Here is a 14,206-nt window from a genome sequence, read left to right as displayed (position 1 = left end):
AGGTAGTCCTTTTGGGGGCTTTACAGGGAAAGGGAGGCTCTAACTGGATATGGGACCACAGATGTCTAGCCGAAAGCTGCCCATCAGGCATTCCTTGATTGTAATCTCGGTTTCCATCAATCTTGGTATTGCGGCCTCCTGTTAGCCTCTTGGCAGAGGAGGAACCATGAGCATTTCCTAACTATACGTACATTCATTTGAGCAAAATTGTCCTATCTATTCCATTTTATAGCTCCCCTCTCAAACTTCTTTGCTCATCTTCATTCTGTTTCTGTCATTCAGTAGTGACAGCTAATTCTGAAGTTTCACTTGTGAAGTGGCCCTCATTATCTCCCTGCTGGGCACTAGGATTCACAGGCAATAGGCAAGAAACTGTTATAAAAATATTATTAAACTCAGTTATTCTAAAAGATAAATGAGAGCATACATTCCTAATCTATTTTTTTCTCTTTGTCACCTTTATATTTGCCATAAAGTTAGTAGGTAGGCCAGCCTCCTGCAAATCAAGTTGCTACATGCTTTGTCCTGGTCTGTCCTGCAGAAAGTTTGATATGGATCATTGAGCATGACTTATAACAGCCCAGTGCATCATAGCAGTCTGCATCTGAGGTAATTATTCACAATTGGCATGATTGTATCTAACAACTTTATCATGTCGTGCTTTAGCAGCCTGCAGCACAATGTTATGAGTCCTGTAATGAACTTTAGGTAATTGTAACTGGAAATGTATTGCTGCATTGCTTCAACACTGTACTCCATAGTTTTATTATTTTACCCTCACAAGTAACAATAAAAACTTAGAAGAAAGATTTATGGATGAAATGGTTGAGCTCTTCATATAGCCATTACAAGGATCCAGTAACAGATTGAGCTGTCTCTTACATTGTCTGCTGCAATTTGTCTTGTGATAATAGACTTACATCAATTACAGTGTAAACTTGCAAGCTGTATTTCCTTCTGTTTCTTTACTTGCTTGAGAGTTGAGATTCCCATTTCTCTTGAGCCCATTGAAGGGGAGGAAATACATGTAACAGAGAAGAGAAATGGTAAAACCCACTGCCAAGAATCAAATCTGCTGCAATGCTGGTTTCATTGTTATTCATTAGTTGTGCTGGCAATCTTGTTCAAGGCCTGCTAGCCAGCTGAGCTGGACATCAAAGTAAATTAACTTCATTCAGCTTGTTTAATTTGGCCCTGAGACTTGTACTTGGATATTCAGCTAGTGAAAGCATGCCATGTTCTACAAACAAGAGTAGCTTTATTTACTCCTTGTATACATAAAGTTGTTCAATTTAAAATGAAGGGCTAGTTTTGATTCTTAAAATCAAGCCTCAAGTTATTACAGGTTTTACCAAGTGCCTCCTGCTGGTTTTAATAATTCGAGCAAAACCAAGAATGAGAACTGAATAGGCTTTAGTATTTCATGACTGAAACAAAATACCAGTGTTACAAAGGTTTCGTAAGAGGCTACTGTAATTAGGAAAGAGTAACTGCAGCTGAGCATCTCTGAGATGATGACTGTTATCAGAAGACAGATAAAAGTAGGTAAGGAATGACCAAGGCAGACTTGTCAGGGAAGTTATCTTACAATGACAGGATGTTTGTTATCTGAGTTTAATTATTTGAAGAAATCTGAACACATTATTCCAGTGTTTAACAGATTATTAAGTGTCAATATATTTCAGTTTTACAATGTGGTGTTGGCTGTAATGCTGTTGGAATTTTAAATTAATTCTCTTACAATGCCTGATGTAGATGACTAAAGATTGCGTGCTTGGGAAACTACATCGTGAGAGGCAGTGTAGTCTGCTGAATACAGTGCTCGCCCGATGTTTGAGATAAGGGCTTTGCTTTTGCTTGCCACTGACCTTGGATATTAGTTCAGTAACTTTTAACACGTTATACTGCTATGCCTCCATTTTTTTGTATATGGAATTTTGATAATGATAGCTCATTCCTTTGTAAAGTGCTTTGAGACCTAAGTAATTAAACATAAGGTAATAGCATTAGAATGTGTATATAGAGGCAAAATGCACAGTGAATGTGTAGCTAAAATGAAATGCTTAAGAGATATTAATCAGCTCATTGACTAACTGTCAATCTCTTCCTTACCTCTGGTCACATGCTATTAAGGTGTTGAACTATATAAATAAAAACATCAGCACCTCCTAATCCAAGTAGATCAGAGTTTAAATGACAGAACTACCTAAAGGTTTGGTTGTATTTTGTTGTTTTTGTTTGTGGTTATTTTGATTTTTTGATTATTTTTTTTTAACCATTGAGTCAAATGGCAGGCATTCGGCTGGATCTTCTCGCAACTCAAAATACTCATTCACTCTGAAAGAGTTTTCTTCAATTTTCCTCTAGGAAATATTTTTCCTGCAAAGTCATTTGATAGAACTTCTGATTATTGTTCTGACTGCCATTTTGATCGCGTCTAGAGATGCATATTTTCTTCTTTGAGATGGAGGCCTAGGTAAATCTTACAGGGCAGTATATATCCATGAAACGGTACTACAAGTTTTCATTATTTGTAGGTTCCTCAAAATATCAAGCTTAAAACTCCCATGGGTCTGTTATCCATAGAGGTGTCTTTAGTTGGCATGGATCTTAGTTTCCCAGTGGAACTACCTAATGTTTGAGTATTTGTGAGGGTAGATCATTTGTTAAAGTACTTAAGCAGTGTTGCTGATAGAAAGGCTTTCACTATTGCCAGTGATTCTGTCATTTTGTTTTCATATTTTGGCTATAAAATTTTGTATTCATATTTTGGCCATGCAGTTTTATCAAAGACAAAATTTTTAACATGAACATTATCATTAGCCCATAGGAGGGTGGAAGAAGATCACACAAAGATAATTTATTCAGATTACTCTAGAGTAGTGCATGTAATCTCTTTAAGATTATCAGGATTTTTTTCTCTTTTAGTACAGTCATTCTGCTCCAAATGACATAGTCTCACTAGTGAAGAGCTAGCAAGCCAGTCATTGCAAGGGAAGGAGAGATGACTGATTAGACTGCTGAGGATAGACAGGTACCTGTTCTCTGGTAGAAAGAAATCTTGTGATTATCCTCTACTCCTAGTGGGCCCTTCTGTTCTCTCTCTGCTCCTTTTCAGCTCCCAGAAAAAATGACCCATCAGCCCTGTAACTTTTTCTTTTGCTACCATACTTTTCTGGTTTTGAGATTAAGAAATACTGGCTCACAGAAAATATGAAGGTGTAGATGCTTCTGGTCCTTTGTGTTGCAGGAAAGAAGCGCTAGTGTCATGTGAGCTTCTGACAGCTTGAGAGTATCCTGTTGGTTTGGTATGTGCTCTTGAAAGTTGTATAACTGCTTGTGCCTGCATTAGGGGCCGTGGTAATGAGTGTCATTTTCAGCACTTGTCAAAGTAATAAGTGTTGTTGTACTAGAGTATCCAAAACCCTTCCAAGTAGTGAAATTTGAAAATGTGAATGTGTTTTAAACAACAAGCACAGCTAACAAGGTATGTTGACATGTTTCATCTTATCAGAAGTGTAGAGTAGACCATGATGCTTCCTTTCTGTTTGTCATGTGTGAACCGCACAGGAGAAATGAGCAGCATGAGACAGTTCTGTGTGATGGTGCTTTACTGTCTTATGTGGCAGGCTGATTGTACCCAGCAACCAGTGCTTGATGTTAAGGAAGTAGACAGTGCAGACATCTCAGCCAGATATAAAGCAAATTGCTTTAGTTCAATGAAATAGCAGGCAGTCTAGACTTCAAACAACCTTAATATAAATAGGGCATATTACAAATGCAAAGCTCTTGATTTAGATGAAGTGGCCTGAGAATCCAGTATTTGTCTTTTCTGTATGTCATTCCAACACGGAAGGTTTTACAGTTCCTTTAAAACTGTTTCAAAGCCTGTTTCAGGTGACTTTTTTATTTAGTGCTAAGTGTGCTGTACTGCTTAAGATGCATTTGAAAAATCCCCATTGTTTAACTTGTTTTTTGATTTAAAGTCCTACTTCAGTTTTCTAGTCAACTCTGCCCTTGCTAAAACTGCTAGATGCATATTTGTATGGCATGGCAAGTTGTATGTTTTACTCATGTAGAGTGGTCCTGTAGGCAAGAAAGCTAACCCAAAAGGAGATCTAGGAATCTGCTCAGTCTAAAATCAGGATAACATTTTCAAATTTCCCCTCATTAACTAAAAATCAGTGTCTTATTTCATGTGAAGATACCTCTGTTACTAGGGTGTTAGTCCTCTTAGTATGTATTTTTTCACCTTGCTTGATATTGTCTGTAGCATACTGGCGTCAGGTGAGTTCATACCGAATTCAGCCTTTGTATTTCTCGGTGTAATCCTGGGTATCATCAGCCCCTGTCAGCTTAGAGTTGTCAAGGTTAATTTGGTGTTATGCTGTCTGCTGCATTCATTCCTATGCTGCTTGTGTGATCTGCTTTTTGGTGGCCTTGGAAGCTGCTGTCAGCACTGCCTGTTTCTGCCTCAGATTGGGGCTGCAAAGCCTCACAAAATCTACAAATCTGGTTTTGGCCCTTGCAGAAGCAAGAGGGAAGAGACAAATGCTGGTGTCTTGTTCATTCAGTCCATAATTGGTGTATCAACTTTAATGAAATTTTAGCCATGGGAAAGTCTTCTGATGTAACCTTTTAGCAGGTTCTGATCTCACTGGGTAGTTGGAGACCTTCACACTTCAGGGGTCTGTTTGCCTTGAAAACCTGAGAAACAAATATACATCGGTTAATTCTTCCCCCACACATCCTCCAAGCCTTAATGTAGCATATAAATTTCACATTAGATTCTTAAATATTTTAAAAGAAAAAGCAAGCAAGCAAACAAAAAACCCCAACCCAACAAAGTATTGTAAGTATTAAAACAGGCAAACAAAAAACCCCAACAACCCAACCAAATAAATAAACAAAAAAAAGGCAAAATGTAAATCTATTTCTATGAAAATGATAACCTCTACATGTAGGTCTATCAAAACAGTCCTCTGCTGTCATTGAATAATGCCTTCTGGGTTTGGTCTTATGGTAATACACCTTTCTCTAATCTGTCTCCTGTATTCTGCACTTTGATGGCAACTGATAGGTATCCTGACACTTAAAAGAGATTGTGATTTGAATAATAAATTACAGACATATATAGTCACAAATTAATACAAATCAAATGTTGGTCCTAAATATAAAATGTCACAGAGCTGGAGCTGATTAGAAACTCCTGGGAAAGATGAGTTGAATGTTCTTCTATGCAGTTCTTCTATGCAGAGACTTGCAGAAGACGAACATAGTGCACAAAACACTGCAAAAGGTCCAAGCTATGTAAAATCTCAAGAAAAAAGATTAATGGCATTATCTGTTCTAATGATTGATAGCAGTTGATTCAGAGATTATTTACAGTTTTTATTTCAGCAAGCAAGATCCTATGGAGGATTCAAAAAAACCAACCCAAAATCATAGCTTCCTTCAGCCTTTCCGTTCTTTCTTCTTTAGCCATTCCCTGTGTTCAATTTCCTCTTGACATACAGTTTTTGCCAGCATCGTCTATAGTAACACCTTTTAGCATTGGTGAGATATGAACCTCTACAGATCAAAAAGCTCTTTTAAGTAGCCACTGAAAGGCTAGGAGGAATAAAAGCTTTTTCACTTTAATATGGGAATGGTAAAACACTGATTTAAAAATCAAGCCTGGCTCTTGCCTAGGTATGACAGGATATAATAATCAGCCCATCTTGCTGAAATGCTTTTGAGTGCCTGGGCTTCACAGCCATTAGTGCAAAGCGACAGGTAGACAGATGACAGGAGTGAAACAGCAAACAAATATGTCAAAAGTAAATGAACCTAAGAATAACCGCTTGAGAGCATATTCATTCTTACTGTGTTTGATCCAAAAGGATCTTTACTTTTTCCTTGCTAGAAAAAGTAATGGAAGAAAACTTGCTTTCTAGCTACTAGCATTTATTTGATGTTGGTTCAGGAAATGTGATAGTAAACCAGAGAAAAGATGAACATAGCCCAGAGATGCTTGCAGGTGCTTTTTATTTTCCTCCCTTCCTATCAAAAGGAGGTGAGCAGACCTTGAGTCTCTAGAAACATCTGGATTCTATTTCATGACTCCTGCAGGTCTCTGTGACTGTGAGTGAATTTATTTGGGTATTTAGCCTGTCTGCTTCAGTGCAGTGCAGAGGTATCTGAGCTAGATCACGGTCAATTAGGTCAAGTAATACAGGTGAGTTTAAATAGCCCGTGGTACTGTGGCTAGACTTTTCCCAGCACTCAACGCAGTTTTAATGTAGATCTGTAGGTAACCCCTATATTGAAATTATCTAGGTAACCTAGGGTTTTAACTGATTTGGCAGAATATCCAGCAGAGATTGTTGCTATGCATCTCATTCTTATCTCAACAGATAGATCTCACCTTTCTTTAACCTTCTTGTGCTTGGAGTCGGAGGTCAGGCGCTTCTGTCTTCAGTTGTGTTACCTTGCCCATCCTTGGAAGTGATTGCACTGTCATGTGTTTCCAAAGAGGTACAAAAAATGAGAACTCTTCACAAAAGCAAGCTTGATTGGTTGTCGCTTTCTACTTCAGCAGCATCACTCTAGCATGTTGTTGCTGATTGCTTTTACTCCCATGGAATGTTCTTGAGGCACTGTCATTGCAACGTTTCTTACAGAAGTGAGAAAGTGGAGGCTTCTTGAGCAGCACTTCAGGGGTTATGACTGAGAGTCAAATTTAGGTTGCTTATTATTTTAGCTGGCCTAAACACTTTAACATGTGGATATGAACAGTTTTTGACTGCAGAAGGAAAAAGCTATACTTCTAGAAGTTTGCATATGCAGCTACCCAGTCAGGCTGTATCCCTAAGTCTGATTTAAGACACAATGGCTTTCAAGAAATGATCTTACTGTTAAAGGAAGGCCTGTTGTTCCTTTTCTGGTTCCTTTCCAGCCCTTGCCTGAAATTCTTTCAAGTTGGATATTGATGTTTGCTTTATTTTAGTGTTTGTGTTTTAAAGTTGGCAAATAGATCTGTTAATGTGTATCTTGTTATACCTCCTTTCTGCACAGGATCATAGAATCATAGAATAGTTAGGGTTGGAAAGGACCTCAAGATCATCTAGTTCCAACCCCCCTGCCATGGGCAGGGACACCTTATGCTAAATCATATCACCCAAGGCCTCGTCCAACCTGGTCTTGAAACACTGCAAGGGATGGAGCATTCACAACCTCCCTGGGCAACCTATTCCAGTGCCTCACCACCCTAACAGGAAAGAATTTCCTCCTTATATCCAATCTAAACATCCCCTGTTTAAGTTTTAACCCATTACCCCTTGTCCTATCACTGCAGTCTCTAACGAAGAGTCCCTCCCCAGCATCCCTGTAGGCCCCCTTCAGATACTGAAAGGCTGCTATGAGGTCTCCACGCAGCCTTCTCTTCTCCAGGCTGAACAGCCCCAACTTCCTCAGCCTATCTTCATAGGGGAGATGCTCCAGTCCCCTGATCATCCTCATGGTCCTCCTCTGGACTTGTTCCAACACTTCCATGTCTTTTTTATGTTGAGGACACCAGAACTGCACACAAGACTCCAGGTCAGGTCTCATGAGAGCAGAGCAGAGGGGCAGGATCACCTCCTTCGACCTGCTGGTCACGCTCCTTTTGATGCAGCCCAGGATATGGTTGGCTTTCTGGGCTGCAAGTGCACACTGCTTGCTCATGTTCATTTTCTCATCAACCAACACCCCCAAGTCCTTCTCCCTTCTTCCTTGCACCCTGTGCCTTATGTCTCCTTGGGTCTCCTCTCAGTGCTTTCAAGGAGACAGCTATTTGTTTTTAGCCATCATCCACCTAGGAATTTGTTTTCTCAGGTGTGATGACTGCAACGGACTTCAATATAAATATTACTTTACAGTCATTTAGCAGTGTCCTTCAATGCTGATGTTTATTTAATCTAAAAGGGGCAAAAGAGTTAATTACATTGTCTAGAAATTGAGACAGAATCTTGCCACAACCACAGGCCATTGCTGTTCACTTTGATATAACTGAACTCACAGTAGTGGCAGCTGGATTTAATTATAAGTTTGCAACCCTGTGGTTTTGGCAGCAGCTGCTGAAGAATGGATAATGCAAGTAGCCTTCAAAGCCATTCACATTAGAGATAAAACCTTGTCATTCATGGAGACAGCTGACTGAACAAGTATTGAAATGAACAAAGATTTCCCCAGGGTGTTGTGGTATGAGGTTTGTTTTTTGTCTATCTGGCTTTTGCTCGGACATGCCAGGCATGCAACATTTTATTCTGTGTTTCCACCCAAAAATGAGACTAATCACAAATGTCATAGAACAGAATCATAGAATGGTTATGGTTGGAAAGGACCTTAAGATCATGTAGTTCCAACCCGCCTGCCATTGCTAGGGATGCCTCGCACTAGACCATGTTGCCCAAGGCTCTGTCCAACCTGGCCTTGAACACTGCGAGGGAGGGAGCATTACCACTTCCTTGGGCAACCTGTTCCAGTGCCTTACCATCCTCATCATAAAGAGCTTATTCCTCATATCTAACCTGAACTTCCCTTCTCTTGGTTTGAATCCATTACCCCTTGTTCTGTTGCTACAGTCCTTAATGAAGAGTCCCTCCCCAGAATCCTTGTAGGCTCCTTTCAAATACTGTAATGCTGCTGTGAGGTCTCCACACAGCCTTCTCTTCTCCAGGCTGAACAGCCTCAACTTGCTCAGCCTGTCTTTGTATGCCCTTAGAATACCTAATATTCTAAGGTATTGAACTTGCTGAATAGCAGTGTGTGTGCATGTGTTTTGTATTATGAGTGATTTCTCTAATGCTGAGCAGTCTAAGCTAAGCATCAGTTGTGTGATCAACATGTAGCTAAACGAGTTTGAAAGGAAATAATACTTTTATTAGATTTTTGCTGTATTTCTGTAGTAGTCTTATGAAGTAAGCATTATCCTTGCTTGAAACATGAGGGAGAGGGATGGGAGAAGGCTAAACATGTGCAAAAGGCGCTATAAATTTTCACTTTATTTGTTACTTTATTCAATGATATATTGGTAGTAGACTACTGTGATTGACATACTATAGAAAAACATGTAGCTATTGAAATTGAATTTCAGGGTTTTTTTTGGTTGATGTTTTCCAGTTTTTATAAAATGGAAATTTTCAAATTTTAAAGTGAACCTGAGTCCTGAAAACATGAAAACTAGAAGCTACAACCTCCACAGACAGCTTCAAATATTTTTCCAAGTAGGATTTGAACAAGAGCTGGGTCTAAAGGATGTGAAAAATCTAAGTTTGATACAGATTATATGCCTGGTTTCAATCTTGGCTGCATTGGTGCCATTCAGTACAACATGCCGTTTACCCCAGAAAACTGTTGGCTGCTATCTGTGTAACTAGACACATTGCCTCTTCTGTGTAACTAGGCACATTGTCAGGGTCCGAATGGGGGGGGGGGGAAACAAACAAAAAAAAGTGTTGGAAATATTTCATTTGTGATCCCAGGGTGGAATTAAGACACAAATGAGGTCAAGTACAGCAATCAGTCAGTTTGTTTAATTATAAAAAGACAATTATAAAAAATAAAATTATTAAAAAAATAGGACAGATTAGAAAAAAAAGAAATTAAGTGATCATTCAGAGTGCAGACAGATAGTTGTCTCAAGGGTCTGTAGTCGTCACCTTTGGAAGGTGCCACCCAGGATCTGTAGTCATCAGTGGTGGACGTTGTTCACCACAGTGATTACCTTTTTCCCCTTTTTATTATGTGCTGGGGAGAGTATCTCTGTTCTTAATGTCATGTACTGCACATTCCTTGTGGATCATGTGCATCCATTTTTGTTGGTCTAGGAGCCAGCTCTTGAACTGCACATGTCTGTCAGCAGTCCTTGAGATAATGGACAGCAATTCCTCACAGCAATCCTTGAGATAATGGATGGAGGAGTCTTGGCTCCTCACACCCATCTCTCGGACCGTGGATGATGGAGTCCCATCTCAGCTTCTCATACCAATCTTTTAAGACAATGGACAGTGGATTTTGATCAGTCTCTCACACACATGCACACCAGTGTGTTTTCAGGAGAAGACATTAAGCAAAACTGCAGCATTTTATATATGTTGCAGATCCTGTGGTGTCATCTTTTTCCCTGAGCTGTGGCTGTCCCATCCCTGGAAACATTCAAGGCCAGGTTAGACACGGCTTTGAGCAGCCTGCTCTAGTGGAAGGTGTCCCTGCACGTAGCAAGGGGTTGTCTGAGATTTTGTTTCTCATGTTGTTATATCACTGCTCAGTTGTTATCTTACTCCCAGCGATTTCGGTAGTTTTTCAATGGTAATATGGGCATATGACCCATAATGTTTTTAATTAATCTCTGAAAGTTGTGGTATGAGCTTAATGTTAGTATTGCTTGTAGGCAGTGATCAGTTTAAAGGTTAATTCTAGAAGAAAAATGGTCAGGACTTTATACAAATTAGATTTCTGTACACATTAATTAGGTGAAACAAGTTTAACTACTCTTGCTTAATTTTGTCCTGCTCAGAAAGGCTTTCTAGCATCTCTAAAATGGTTGCAACTGAACAGTACAAACCCCAACAATTAGGCTTGCCCTGTGGTGCAGGCTTTCAGCTTACTCAGTTCAGACATTCTCTGCTGTCATTTTCTAACACCATTGGTCACAGCTGCATTCTAAAATAACTTTCTGTGCTCTCTTAAATTTTGAGGTGAGGAATGCTTTGGAATATCTGAAATCATTTTCTGTTTTCTCTGTTAGAAGACTTCCTGTTCTCTGAAAGTAGGCCCCAGTTAAGGTATGTTTTGTTGAGCACATGAAGATGGATGAATATTTGTCAAATTCCAGACATGACTCTTTCAAAGCTCAGCCTTGCACAGTACTTCTTAGGCCAGTTCTTAGGTGCCACCCTTTTTTTCCCCAGTAATAATGAAACATTGAATTGCACTGCTTAAAGCACAGTTTGTATCTGCCTTGGTAGAAATCTGTCACTTTCGCTTTGTCACCTCTCCTGTGAAGGACAAGGCAGCTACAGAGGACATGGTCTCTGGAGGTACTAGCCCTGTGATGCTTCAAAATTTTTTCATTCCTATTGAATATCTTGATCATTCCTCCTTCTCTTCCTTCTCTTTATCATATTTTTGTTTTTTTTTGTTCCCTGTCCTTGCTACTTTCCAAGCCTGAAGTTCTGACTTAAACTTCAGATCCAGTTATTTCAAAACTGTTTTCTGCCTCTTCAGGTACTTCCTAATAACCTCTTTTTAAGTACAACCAAAGCTGAAAAGGCCAAATTTATTTTGTGGCCATCTGTAACAAAAGTGGCTACTCTTATTTTTAAGACGCTTGGAAGATTCTGGTAGTGTGCATTGCTTGTACGGTACTGAAGTGTCTTTGATATCCTTCTAAAGAAAACTTATTTCTAACAGTTTCCTTTTTTGTAAAATCTAATTGCTTTTGGTTCAGTGAGAATTCATGGGCAATTGCTTTTCTCACAATTACCTGCACTGCAAGTACAGCTTTTGTTATCAGGGCTGCTGACCTGAATTTGTTTTCTCTCTCCATAAGCTCGTGCTGTTTTGGAGTTCAGAAAAGCTGATGGGAGCTAGGGGAAGCAATACTGATCCGTTAGAGGGTAGATGTGTTTCCTAGTTTACTTCACATATGAATACTAGAAAACCTGTTAGTATATAACAAAAAGCTAACAGGGATGGGGGGAATAGCTCATTCCAGTGGAGATTTTTTGGGCTGCTCTTGTCCATCCATCTCTTCTTCCTGCACCTCTGCCTCAACCTGAAATGTCCAATATACACTTGCATGTGCAAGTGTGACTTTACTTTTCTTTTTTCTTTCTTTCTCCACCCCACCCTGCAACTCTTTCTATGGTTTCTACATCCCAGTGCTGCATTTATGCTGTAAATAATGTAGAAACTGTAAATGTAACTCATTTGGGATGGGGGGGGGGGGGGGCCACATTCAATATGATGTTTAGAATTCTGAATATATTTCTCATTTTGGATCTTTGTACCCTATGGAACATAATCTTGAAGGTGTGTATAATGCTTGCTTAATTCAATAGCTTTGTCTGCTTATTGTGGTACTGCTATAAATAAAGAGAGTTTATATAAGTGGTGTTTTCCAAACTGCAGTCTGCAGTGTATTTCTTCTGGGTCTTTGCACAGTCAAAGAGGTTGAGAGTTCAATTAAATCCTCTCTTTCCCTGATTTCTCTGCTTTGTGGTTAAAATCTGTTTTCATTGACTTGGAAGTGGTACTATAGGAATGTATTTTGGAACTGAATTTGGAGTTCTTTTTAACCTTAGCACAGTAAAGCAACAATCTCCACTTGTAGTAATCTTCCTTTTATTTTTATATAGTGTGGGAAGCAACAGAAAGGAGAATGTGCTAACAGAGTAGATAACAGATATATGCTCATCAGAGGGCAAATTGAATAACTGCGAAATAAGTGAATATATTAACAGTGCTTGCTAAACTTTTTGTGCCCAGGGCAAATTCATCTGTGACATGAATGTACAATCATACATTGATTGCAGTGGAATTTACTTCACATCTCTAGAGAATTTAGCCACAATTTGTTTCATGTTCCACCTCTCTTCCAGCCAAGCAAATTTGAGACAGAAGAAAATTGCACATCACATGGGGAAAAAATGGAAAAAGAAACTGTAGGTGTAGCTTTAAGTGTTGCTCTTGTAGTCATCTTTGAATTTCAGATAGCATTGTGTGACAATTCATTTATCATGGCAGTTGTTCATTATCCCGCCAGCCACTTGGCATTATCATTTATTCTGACAAGCACATAATAAAGCCAAGAGTTTTAGAGCTGATGAACTACTGTATATGTGAATAAATTCTTTAGAATTTTTGTGTTGAGCAGCTAATTTAGTTTCATTGAAAACATTTTCTTTTGGTTTCATCTAATTCTGTAAGAAAATGGGATGGCAAATCAAACAATTCACCAACAACTGCAATGTTATCAATCCTATCATAGAATATGGACAGCTTTTTGGAGGTGAAGGATAAAGCTAACCAGTAATTTTAAAATGTATGAATCACTAAAACTGATGAGAATTTTATTTGTCCCAGAACAGTTCAAACTGAGGTTTGCCCAGTACCTGATGACTTCTTTCATTTTCTCAGAATTCCTGTGTGTACTTAAATAAGCTTTTGTAATGTCAGTATGCTGTCTTCATTTAAAATGAAACAAAAAACTAATAAAGAAGAATTGTATGACTTGCAGTATGCTACATGCATGCTTTAGTAGAAGTCTAGCTGGGCTTTTAGTGAACTCTAGCACTTTGCAGAGTTCCGTTACTGCATCCCAGTAATGATTCATTCTGCATGCTTTAGTCGTAAGGAAGGCTGTCTAAAGGAAAACAACCCCAGAATATGCAGTCCCTGTACTTAGTGAATGTATCTGAACATTTAAAAAGGAGAGATGCACAAGTTGTAGTGGGGGAAAACTTGTGGGAGAGGAACTGTGTGAGGTTAAACATGCTCTGACATGGCCTCTGTTAACCATAAGTTCTTGAAGTGGAGTTACTCTGTCACTGCAAGTTTTCCTTATTAATTGATGTATTGCTCTTGTGCCCTCTTTATGAATGCTCATTTACATAAGCTTTCAAAAATGCAAATTCAGTGGCATCTTTTTCTTTTACTGGCAAGTGTGCATAGGAACAGCACATTGAGATTTGTAACCAGATGAAAATATGTTATCAGGGCAACATTGTGCTCTGGAGTTCAGAAGTTGAATATGCTTGAAGTACGGTTCCTTGTAGTGGAGGTTATAGGCCAGTTACCTTGCACAAACACTTCTGGCTGACCTGCAATGCATTTCGGTCTGTCTGTACAGTTCATGGGAGATAATGCCTTGGGCCTTTTTTCCCCTTTATCCTGATATAGATACTCGGTAACTATCACCTGATTTATTGGCTTGTTCCCTTCCAATATCAAATTTCCTGACTGTACGTTTAAACAGATTCACCCCCGTCCCCTCCTTTTTTTCCGTTGTTGGGATACTCATATTTCTGTCACCATTTTCACCATTTCATAGGCTATCTCTGTGGTCAGTATTAACCTTATTCATTGCTAAGAGGAAACCTGGTTAGATTTTTCAACTAGTAATGGTGAAGAACCCTTGCCTACATACCATACTATTTGACAAATATGCTGGTCTCTCCCTAAT

General features: G+C 39.1%; 1 protein-coding gene across 1 annotated transcript in view; it reads left to right on the top strand.

Moving 5' to 3' along the window:
- LOC130600356 (multiple epidermal growth factor-like domains protein 6) overlaps nt 1-14,206 on the top strand; it is a 204,263-nt gene that overhangs the window by 19,696 nt on the left and 170,361 nt on the right. The window lies entirely within an intron of this gene.

The sequence above is a fragment of the Pezoporus wallicus genome, unplaced genomic scaffold (genome assembly GCF_028554395.1).
Source record: "Pezoporus wallicus isolate ANWC-B61680 ecotype Strahan unplaced genomic scaffold, APGP_CSIRO_Pwel_v1 contig_6899, whole genome shotgun sequence".
Taxonomy (NCBI): Eukaryota; Metazoa; Chordata; class Aves; order Psittaciformes; family Psittacidae; genus Pezoporus; species Pezoporus wallicus.
The sequence above is the reverse complement of the archived record's forward strand: the minus strand, read 5'-3'. Positions and strand labels throughout refer to the sequence as shown.